The sequence below is a fragment of the Mandrillus leucophaeus genome, unplaced genomic scaffold (genome assembly GCF_000951045.1).
Source record: "Mandrillus leucophaeus isolate KB7577 unplaced genomic scaffold, Mleu.le_1.0 Scaffold501, whole genome shotgun sequence".
NCBI lineage: Eukaryota > Metazoa > Chordata > Mammalia > Primates > Cercopithecidae > Mandrillus > Mandrillus leucophaeus.
In genome coordinates this window covers 685,806-697,951 of record NW_012105377.1, presented here as the reverse complement: position 1 = coordinate 697,951, position 12,146 = coordinate 685,806, and positions in this window count along the sequence as shown.

Genomic DNA, 12,146 nt, shown 5'->3' with positions numbered 1-12,146 from the left:
ATTTTTATCCAGGTCAGCGGGGGAACAGTGACCTGAATGAGTTGTCTGGGTACCTCACCACTGGTTCTAAGCTAATCTGCAGAGAAAAAGTGATGAAATGCAGCAAAACCATGCATATGCCTTTCTGATAGTGAGCCTTTTCATCTGAGTCATCATCATACGCAAAAAAGTCTTTGAAGCTCCTGATTCTATATTGCAAATAAATGTTAGAACTAATAAATAAACTCCCAAAGAAATAGGTTCTCTATGTGAACCAATAAAACAACTTGTATAAGATGAAAACTTCTGGTCTACTCCATTCAGGCTGCTATAACAAAATACCATAGGCTGAGTGGCTTAGAAACCATAAAAATGTATTTCTCACAGTTCTGGGGGCTGGGGGGTACAAGATCAAGACGCTAGCAGATTCAGTGGCTGGTGAAAGCCCACTTTCTGTCTCATAGATGTTGCCTTTTCGTTGTATGCTCATATGGTAGAAGGGGTGAGGGTCTCTCTTGGGTTTCTTTCATAATGGCACTAATCCCATGCATGAGGCCTGCACTCCTATGTCCTAATCACCTCCCAAAGGCCCTACCTCCTAATACCATCACCTTGGGGTTAAGATTTCAACGTAAGAATTTATGGGGAGACACACATACTCAGACTATAGCACCATCTTAGTGCAAACAACTCCACATTACAATGGTAGTTCTTTGTGGATGGTCTGCTAAATAGTTACAGGCAACCGAGTCTTTATACAGGCATTGCAGTGTCATTACCTAGGCAAGCTTAATACATTTTAAAAAAAAAAGCAGACAATGAATCCTTTAAAACTCTCCTATTGTGACATAAACCATCAACTCTAATTTCTATATCACATTAATTTGAATTTTTATATGTCATTTCCTCAAAGTGGGTGTTAATGCTACAAATTGGGGGAAATTATGCTTTATGGGTTCCTCTGCAAAACACAGTCTCTCTGGCACAGGGAGGTGATCTAGGAATCCAGATTCAGTGACTCTCCTGCTTTAGCGGTCTTTATGGAAAAGCTCCAAGATACTTGGGGATACTCGAATGGCTCAAAAGACAAGATGTGGGCAAGGCGGTCCTGAGAAAAGGCAAACCCATTTAGTTCCTCGTGCCCACCCATGACAATCCATCCCACCTTGGGCTGTATACAGATTAAGGTGAATACCAAGGGAAGGCCCAAGGGCAAGGCACAGTGATTAAAGGGTAGTAAGATACAAGGTAAGTATGATATACAAAGAAGGGGCTCTTTTCCCTACACTTTACACATTTGGGTTAGGGAGATCATTAGGCTCACTGTTGACACTTGGAAGTCACAACATTCATTGGTTTATCCACTCAATAAACACTCTGACTACTTAGCTACTATTAGCTACTATTTAACAGGTTCTGTGGTGAGGGCTTAGGATAGAAACACAGGTTGGACAAAGCCCATGACTCCAAGGTGTTTATAGTCTGGTATAACAGACAGAGAAGGAAACACTGAGGGCAACAGAGCCCATCTGAAATGCGTCTTAGAAATATCATGATGGTTCAGGAGGAAAGAAGAGATTTGAGGAAAACCAGACTGAAAGCAGGGAGACCAGGTAGAACATTATCGCCCAAGTTCAGGGTTAAGGCAACCGGGGCTTGTACTATGGCAGTGACCATGGGAATGGAGAAGAAAAGAGAAGTTGGATCCAAGTCTAGGGGTCAAGTTTATGAGGCTAAATCATGACAGGATTTAAGGAAAGAGGAAGAACCACATCTAGAATGACACCTAGGCTATTGGGTGCTGGAAAAGGAATACAGGGCAGCGGGAAGGGGGGCAGTGGGGAGCAGTTTTGGGGGAAGGTGTGCTGGATGATTTGAGATTGGAATGTTTTGAGTTCAAGGTTCCCGTTGTACATTTAAGTTAAAGTGCAGAAGAGAAATCAATGCGAATAAATATATCTAGGAGTCGTCAGGTTACTAAAATAAAGAGAACAAATGAGATCTCCCACGGAGAACACAAGGAATGGAAAGGAAGGCAAAGAGGCTCTGAGCGAGGGGTGGTGACGCGTGGCACCATCACAGCACAGAGGCACACTAGGCATGTTTTTCAATTAGAAAAGAGTCTGGTGGAAAAAACCACAATGAGATATCATCTCACCCCAGTTAAGATGGCTATAATCAAAAAGTCGGAAAATAACAAATACTGGAGAGGATTTGGAGAAAGGGGAATGCACATACACTGTTGATGGGAAGGTAAATGAGTACAGCCACTGTGGAAAACGGTATGGAGGGTCTTCAAAACTCTAAAACAGAACTACCACATGATCCAGCAATCTGACTGCTTCACAGAGATCCAGAAGAAAGTAAATCACTATATCAAAGAGATACTACACTTCTATGTTTATTTCAGGACTATTCACAATAGCCAGGATATGGAATCAGCCTAAGTATCCATCAGAGGATGACTGGATAAAGAAAATGTGATATATATATACACACACACACACACACACACACACACACACACAATGGAATATTATTCTGCCAAAAAAGTAAGAAAATCCTGTCATTTGTAGCAACGTGGATGGAACCAGGAGGACATGATGTATAAGCCAGTCACAGAAAGACAAATATTGCATGTTCTCACTCATATGTGGGTTTTAAAAGATTTGATTTTGTGGGCGTGGTGAATACAATAGTGGTTACTAGAAGCTGGGAAGGGGAGTGGGATGAAGAGGGGTTGGTAACAGGTACGAAGGTACAATTAGATAGAAGAAATAAGGTCTAGTGTTCAGTAGCACAATAGGGCAACTATAGTTAACACTAATTTATTGTATATTTCAAAATAGCTTGAAAATTTGGAATGTTCCCAACACAAAGAAATGATCAATTTCGAGGTGATGGCTGTTCCAGTTACCCCAATTTGGTCGTTACGCATTGGATGTTTTTATCAAAATATCACATGTACCCCATAAATGTGTGTGCAACTATTGTGTATCAATAAAAAGAGCCTTAAAGTGTTTTTTTAAAAGAGTCTAGTGCAGAAGTAGGAGTGGAAATAATAAAGGAACATTAAAGATGGAGAGATTGCCCTTTAGTAAATGTGGTACATTTCTGCTAAAATTTACTGTTTAATTATAAATACCAAATTCTCACTGTCTGAGTTCAACAAACCTTTTCTAGTTTAAAAAAATTATTTGTTCCTTTTTCTTAAACTTTGTGTGGGGATTGTTGCATTAAAAATGACTTCATTTCCAATTCCAAAATAGTTTTTACTTTTCTTAAAAACTGAAAGTGATGATGCTTCTGAGCAGAAATGGGTGAGTATGTTAAAGACTGCCTTCTTTTGTGAAATCAAGTTTATATCAAACACTTTTTGACTAGAATTACTAATGCATTACGAAGACTCCTATTTCTTTAAATAGAAAATAAAAGTCTACTTTCCCATAACTTAGGTCAGAAAGGCTGCTTCTTGTTGGCTGGGGTTTTTTTATAGTTGCAACTTAAATTCAGGATGATTTTTATGAGGCAAGGAAGACGTAGATCCTTCTGCAAAAAGAGGAACTTTCACAATTAGTGAAAACCAAGAGTGCTGACACGAGGGACAGGGGAAGATGCTATAACCACAGCGCGTGATGAAGGGAAGGCAGCCCTCAGCCACCTTCCCAGCCTGTGCCGGAGCACATGCGCCCCCGCACTTACTGACACTCTTCACGTGTTGGATTTGACTCCTGAAGCAGGTATCACGAGAAAGAGCAAAATGCCCATCTTTGCCTCTAATATTGAAACCAGCTGTGTTGATTCCCCTGTGACCACCTCTCCCTCTGCCTCCCCCAAGTAGTTCGCACAGATAAAATGTCTTCAGGACAGACAAGCAACCATTCAACTTCATGGCTTATCAGCAAAACTCTTTTGTAGGCTTGTTTTCAAAAGCTGCAAGTACCCAGTAGAGGCTGTGGTGATCCATAAAAGGTTGTTCTTCTCTTAAAAGGAGAAACTTCAAAGCAATCTCTGACATCCCAAAATTCACTGCTTTTCCAGTAAATATCTGTTTGGGCCAGAGAATTTCAAGCTTTTGGATAAATTCAAAGATGAAGAGCCTGTATTTGGTGCAGCGTTTCTATTTGTGTTCTGCACTAGAAAACCTCATCACCTGGATGTGTATAACATCACAAGCTGATCACTCAGAGTCAGAGGGAAAAAAGCTCACTTTGGCTTTGCTGAGCCTCTCCTTGAAGAGCCAAATCCAGCAAGGACATAGGCAGACTCCTGGGGCAGGTGTGATGGCCGTGAACACAAGGCGGCAGGGGTAGGAGAGGAGACTGTGCTCAAAAGGAAGGTTCATTGCAAATTCACTGGCGGGCAACCTTGTGGAAAGGAAGGTTTAAAGTATTTGACTCACAACTTTCAAGGACGTAAGAAATACTGTAAAGTGTTTGCTATATTAATTATGAGTCATTTATATGTATTTGTTAGAGGATTTATATTAAGAAACTGGAGGGTTTTCATTTTGAGGGGGTGTTTTTGGTAATTTGTGCCCCCTGCCAACCCTCACTCATCAGATGTCCTTTCTGTGCCCAGCCTGGGCTCCAATTTCACCATCTTTCACAGACTTGCCACAATTTTCCCTCCTAAGCTTCAGCAGCAGCTTAGGAGAACTATTACTGGTTTTCTGCTGGCACAAGTTAGCTTCCAGTCTATAGAGATCAATCTCAAGGAAAGCCCGTGAACAACATATTTTCGACAGGGAGAACTGTTCACTTGTCCATTACTGACTGCTGCCCTGAGTGAGATCTCTAGCTCTCTGTCTATAATCATAACAAGCACATCATGCACACTCTTCCTGGCCATATGCAAAATAAAATCTCAAGATCACTAATGCAAAAGAATTCAAGGGCCAACCAAAACCAAGACAGTAAAAAGATACTGTCTTGAGGAACAAAATGGAGGCAAAATATAGACAGAGCGGTGACATTTATTGGAATAATTGAGATTTAATTGAAATGAGCAGAGAATGAGAAGTTAGAAGCACATCCTAACCCTGATTTTACCCCTAACTCACTGGGCAGTTCACTTCCCCTTTGCTCAAGTCTCGCCATTGTATAATTTGAATTATCCACCCACCTATCTGAGATACACAAAGTTACCTGTTTTGTTTATTCAAATACATATTTGTACTGAATTTTATATTTGGTTAGTGTGAAAAGCAGTATTTTTCAAATATTAATTATTTGAAATATTAATTCCTTAGGAAGAAATTAAGTCTCCAATCTTCTTAGTGTCTAAGGAATAGGGTCACCTGGCAATTAGAGGGTCAATAGTGGCCTTTGCCCACCCCTGGGACCCCTAAGCTTGGACAAATAATTTTTTTATTTTTCATTTTTTGCAGCTAAGAAAGTCTGGCTTGTAGTTGCAGATTAAATCCATAGGCATCAGTACTTGACGTGACTGTGAGTTTAGAGTTTAGTTGCTGAAACTCAACTTCAGTCAGTTGAGCCGATGGGAATCATGCTGTAGACAATGAGCTCATGCTATCCAAATCCATCTGAGAACAATTGATCAAGCAGAACACAAAGGAGCAATGAGCTGGCCTGGTTTGGGAACAGAGACCACTCATCCATGGAGGTTTCTCTTTCCCATCCAGTTGACCCATCGCGGATCAATTCCTTAGTGAGCTCAACTTAGATTAGAGGAAGTTGGTTATTGTTAAGAGAAGCTCCTGCTGGAAACACTCTTGGAGAGTGCTCTTCTCTTCCAAGGGAAATTTCTGCACCAAGAACTGAGGCTGACTGCCCTGAAATCGAACACACCCTTGTCTAAATACAGCTGGCAACACTTCTTATTCCCTGGCTTGTCTCCTCCTGGTCCCTATACATAACATACCTTCCTATTACCACAACCCAACATTTACTCCAGTTGAAATGCAGCCGGGTAGTTCATAGCTTTCTTAACATGGTACATTCCAGGCTTTTGCTTACAAGAGCCTGGGACTGTCAGCAGGGTCTTAACAAACCATCTCTTAAGGTAATCTCCATTTTCTGTTGATCCTTTTCAGTTTCCCTTTCACAGGACAGGTTTCCTCACCTGGTTCCCAAATTTTGAGGGCATACCTTCTAAGCCTGCAACTTCCACAAGAGACTGACTACACACACATACCCCAGGGGTACCTCTGAGGACACAGTCAAAATGCATTTCATATGCATTACACGAACTGGTCATTCTTAAATGATTTACACCATATCATAAGAGAAATCAAACCCACAAAGACCATAATTAGCTTTATCTCAGGAAAGAATGGTATAGTTCATAGTTCCCAAATGACACAGTCCATGAACTAGTTGATTCAAATCAATACAATTGTGTGTGTGTGTACATATATATATTCCTTGATCTCCACATGAAATCTACAAATTAGAATTTCTTTTGGTAAGACTCAAGAATCTATATTTTTTTACTTTCCTGGGCATTTCTTATATTTTTCTGGCTGCAATCGCACCTCTGCTCCTACCTGGAACATGCACTGAGAAAGTTACTAAACCTCTCTGCGCCTTGGTTTCATTCTCTGCAGAATGTTTATAATACCTACCCCTTAGAATGTTTATGAGATATAAATGAGATGGTATGAGGGAACTGCCCGGAATGAAGTAGCTACCTTAGATATGGTAGTTATCAATAAAATCATAATAAAACAGCAATGCAAATGAGAAAGACCCTGTGTCTGGAGCAGAAAGAGCCAAGCCAAGAGGGACTGAGCTCAAGAGTGGGCAGCACACTGAGGGGCAGATGCAGCTGAAGGTGCCGGGGCTCCATTCTCCCAGAAGGCAGAACGTGGCATCCAAGTATAGCCAAGCTGCCAGCCTACGAAGCATGACAGGAAATAGTAGGGCTGTCTCAGCTGGAGGGAGGAGCCCAGCACAGGGGATCCAAGAGCCTCAGATATCCAGGCCCACCTGCAGCCTCAAGGAAGCAGGTGGCCAAGCCCTGGTTACCGCACTGCGATTCCACAGCAGGCTTCCAGTCCTTCGCAGTCAGAACAAGGGATCATGGTGCAGGCTGGTTCCAAAGACAGGGACTCAGGTACAAAGAAGAAGGTGGACAGGCAGATATCAGCACTCAAGAGGGCAGACCTAAAGCTCCTCAAACTCCTCCAGAGAGCTTCAGTCTAAGTTCTTCTCATAAACTAGTTTGACTCAGGCAAAAGGCCATGCTAGGACCACAGCCGCAGAGGGGCTGGATGGACCCAGGAGAAAGGTCACTGGAGTCACGACTATGAGGGAGGAGCTGGCGCAGCCAAACACCTGAGTTAGACAAGTCAAGTGAGGAGGCTGGGGGTGAGGAGGCCAGACAGGCGGCAGAGCTGTGTCATGGGAAAAAAGAAAGGCCTTCTCCTTCCCCCGTTGATAGAGCCTTCAAACATTTCTTGTTTAGCTTCTTCCTCCTTTCCCGTTATCTGCAGAGAGAAAGACCAAAACCACAGCCACAAGTTCTCTAGGGAAAAATCGTCAGAGAAGCCTCACTGCGCTGGCCGGAGGCTGACCAGGGCCATGTGACAAATCGGTAGGTCCAAGGCAGACGGGAGAGGGAATGGAAGAACAAGACACTCGGTGTTAAGTGAATGTAATAGAGAGTCTAGGGGAGAGACAGGAGAGTGAGAGGCTCCCCAAAATGTGGGAGCACCAGCGAAGAGGGCAGAGAATGCCAAAGAAGTGATGTGAATCATGTAGTGGAAAACTCTCAAATGTTAGCAAGAGTCTCAAAGAAAGATAAGAATTCCTGCTTGTGCTATGCTTCTTTAAATGCAACCCTTTGAGACTGGCCCACACGGGCCCAGCTGCCTAACAGCTGCAGTTCATGGGAAGTGCAATGCCGGGCACACAGTATAGCCATGCAAGACCTCCCTCGTTATTACATCTAGACAGTGAGAGCCAGATTGGTGGAGAAGGAGTACAAAAAGAGCTAGGCACCCCTGCAGAAGCCTCCCAGGCTATCAAGGCCTAACCTGCCCAACCTCAGCCCTCCTCAAAGCACCTGCCACACCCGGTCCCATTGCACAGCTCCTTGCTCCTCCCCATTGGATACCAGGTGTTTTCACACCCTCGGCCCCTCTGAGTGCCTGCCCTTCCTCAGAGTATTAAACCCCTCTAGGAGATATTAGTGCTGCTGACTTCAACCTGAGCCTGCCCAGCCCTGAGGCACTCTATCCTGCCAGCAGCATCCCCAGTCTTAGCTTCTTCACCCACCATTTTGTTCATACCTTCCTTCCAGCAACTCATGGAGACTTCAGGAGATGCCGCCTCCAACAGATTATGCTCCAGTAAAGGTGATTCTGCCTCAGTCGACCAAATAATTCATCGATCAGGAGTCAGGATGAGCGTCAAAGGCCTTCAACGATAGGAGACTCGATTCCAGACCCAAACTGCGGACCTAATTCCAGAAAAATGGAGATAAATTAATGCAGGAAAGGGAGGTAAACTGTTCCAGAAGCCTTCACTGGTTTATTCTGGTGAGGGAGGGGAGAGGGTACGGGCTACACAGGGTTCAGGGTTCTCAGAAGTACCCCACACACCAGATTTGGGGTAATAAGAGTCACTCTAGGCCTCACTCACTGAGTGGCAGAGGTGCTGATAATTTCCTCCCCTGTCAAGCTTGGCTCATGAACAGAGCAGTTTAGATCCTCCGTAAAGTGAGTTAGAGGCAGGGAAATGGCTGTGAGGGACATGGATGGCAGGATCTGAGCACCAGGAACTCCAATGGGCAGAGGTCACTAGGTCGGTCATAGCGAGGAGCTCTTAGGAGTGGGAAACCCGGTTGGAAGCGAGGGGAGGTATGAAATGTGTGTTGAGCACCTACCAACTGAGGCAGGCTGGTAGATGTTCTTTATATGTCATGTGGCGTGATTTCTACAATAACCCTAGAAAGCATTCTTTCTATTTTTCAGGCTAAGGTAACTGAGACTTGGTTTCTCCTAGGTTGCAGCTAATTTGTGGTGGGGCCTAGATTTAAACACCTACATGTCTGAGACTAAATCCTGGGCTTGTTCCCACACACAGCACCGGTGAGCATGAAACAGACACCACAGAGCAATGCAGAATCAACCCTAAAAGTCTGCCATGTGTGAAACCAAAGGGTATCTGGGACCTGGGAAGGTAACCTGGGAAGGGGGTGGGTGGCGAAATGAATGAAGGTACAGGTAAAACAACATTGGCCATGTGTTCATAATGATTGAGGTGAAAGAGAGCTGATCCCAGCATTCAGAGTATGATCCTCTTTGTGTCTATTTTTGGGATTTTCCATAATACAAAATAATTGATTTTAAATGTGCCATGTTAACAGTCAGGAGAACACACCATTTCCCCCTGGTCTTTCTAGCCACTAAACAGATGCTTTTGGGTTTTGTGCTTACTTTTGCTTATAAAACTGAGCATTTCATTTAGCAAAGAATCTTCACACTGTTCTAGGAATTTGCCTCTGTATTGGGTAAGCACACACATTAGGCACAGTGCCATCAAAGAGAACGTTTTCAGGAACTTCTTGTTATATGAAGTAAGAGAAGTGAGATAAAGCCTTTCCTCATTTTAATGTTAAGTGAAAAAATCAAGATGTAAAACCACATTTGAATCATAAAATGAATTTTATTTAAATACATACATACAAAAAGAAATGCACAAAGTAATAACTGTGGAATCAATTCGCTGATTTCACGAACTTGGCATTGAACATGTATTCGTTTTAAGAGAAAAATATTTTAAAAGAAGTTTGTTTATGGACTTCGGGGACACAGAACTGGATTAATTAATATCTTTGGTCTATAACACTCTGTCATCATTGGCCTGGCAGTGCTTTCTCAACTTTTAATGACAGTTACTAATAATAGAATAGCGATCACATGCCAGGCAATGCATAGCTTATTTCTAGCCTTCACAACAATTCTGAAAATCAGATGTTTTTAATTCCCATTTTGTTGATAAAATAATAAGACTCAAAGGAGTTAAAAAACTTGACCAGGGTACACAATGATTTTGAACTCAGATTTGCTGACTCCAAAGCCTGTCTGGATCCATCGCCCCTTGCCACACCCTCTTTAGCGTTTACATTCTGGGGTGGAGAAAGGGCGCTAGAAGCCGACCCTAAAGGAGAATGACTAGAGGTTTACGTTTCCGATTGCGGCTTGCGTTTCCTCTGCCCTTTCCTGATTCATATTGCCCAGTTGTCCAGAATGGAGCTGATTAATCACCATCTGGACAAGAAGACAGGCTAGGCTGTTCTTCCATGCTAAGCAGAGAAACTGAATCCTAGTACCCTGATTTATACATGAATTGGTCACTTCTGATTTATACTGTAATGTGGCTATTCTCTCAAAATAACACTCATACAACGATTTGTCTGTGATTTAGTTATGGACCTTAGAAGGGAGAAGTCTTCTCATAAAACACTCTTTCCTTTAGGGGAAATAGGCCCCGATCACCTTTCCCTCCCTCTGACAGCAGAAGCCACTGTGGTCAGCCTGGTAACTGTGAGGGGGTACGAGTGCAGGGGGTGGGTTGGGGCCTCAAAAGAGCCCAGAGGCAGACGTCAAAACCAGGAAAAAGTTGGAAATCTGGGCCAGATAGTACGAAGAGGTTCCAGACAGCTGCCTTGATGGGCTACTGGTGCTGGTGGCCTCTCGAGTTAAGTGGGCAGGGTGGCCAGTTCATTACCAGCCACCAAGTGCATGACCCCATCAGCAAGCCAGGCCTGGAAGTTACAGCCTCTGAGTGGTCATGAATGATTGTGAGGCCTGAGGCAAACCTAATGTATTTTCCTGCTGCTGAAACGTGGAGACACCTGCTCCTTGGCAGGAAGGTTTCGTGTTCTATGAAGTATGTTGAGCAACTCAATAAATGGGATTATATACATAGCCCTATTTTACAACAAATTCACCCAGAAATGGCCTAATCATTTCCCCTGCCCACCACACACCAATTCCCCCGCGGTGGGTTAACCACTGCGGCAGCACAGCTGTGTGCGGCTCTCACGCCTAAACTCCCACAGCAGGGTTCTCTGCTTGATTTGTTTTCCAGGCAGTCGGGGACTTTGGGTGTCAGTCAGTAATGCATGCTACCTATTCTTGGTCTCTTCTTTGTTTACTCAAATTACAACAACCTAAAGAACTTCTGCCCTCCTCAGTTATAATAAGAAAGGTAGGGATTGGACTTGGGAGGGAAAAGCCCAGGAGAGTGTTTGGGATCAGTTTCATCCTAGGCCGGGCGCAGTGGCTCACACTTGTAATCCCAGCACTTTGGGAGACCGAGGCGGGTGGATCACCTGAGGTCAGGAGTTCAAGACCAGCCTGGCCAACATGGTGAAACCCCATCGCTACTAAAACATACAAAAATTAGCTGAGCGTGGTGGCAGGCCTCTGTAATCCCAGCTACTTCAGAGACTGAGGCATGAGAATCGCTTGAACCCAGGAGATGGAGGTGGCAGTGAGCTAAGATCGCACCACTGCAGTCACCCAGGCAATAAGAACGAAACTCCATCTCCAAAAAAAAAAAAAAAAAAAAATGACACCCAACAGGTTGTGCATCTCACAAAACCAAATCACCTACCTTTGCTAAGCAAGGGTAAAGCAGGCCTGAGTGGGAAAGAAGTTAATTCCTAAAAATAGTTATTGCTAAAGACACTGTAAACTGTAAAGGGCCTGATTCTCAGATGCTAGGCAAAGAGTGAAACCTCAGCAAAATGATTAAAGTAACTCACTGGTCATTGCTAAATAATATGGTCAGCTGCTTTGACTTCAGTTGTCTGGCTTCAGGGAGCCACAGCTACTGCTGCCCTTTGTAAGGTTCCCAGGTAACCAAATGACTTCCATTCACTTTGGGCCGAATGGATTTGACCATCTCACCTCATAATTGCAATTTCAAACACACTAATCCCAAAATCTACAAGGCCTTTAAGATCATTAAAATCAGCCAGGCACAGTGGCTCACGCCTGTACTCCCAACACTTTGGCAGGCGGAGGTGGGCAGATCACCTGAGGTCAGGAGTTCAAAACCAGCCTAGCCAACACAGCAAAACCCTGTATCTACAAAAATACAAAAATTAACTGGGCATAGTGGCACACTCCTGTCGTTCCACCTACTCAGGAGGCTAAGGCAGGAGAATCTCTTGAACCTGGGAGAATCCCT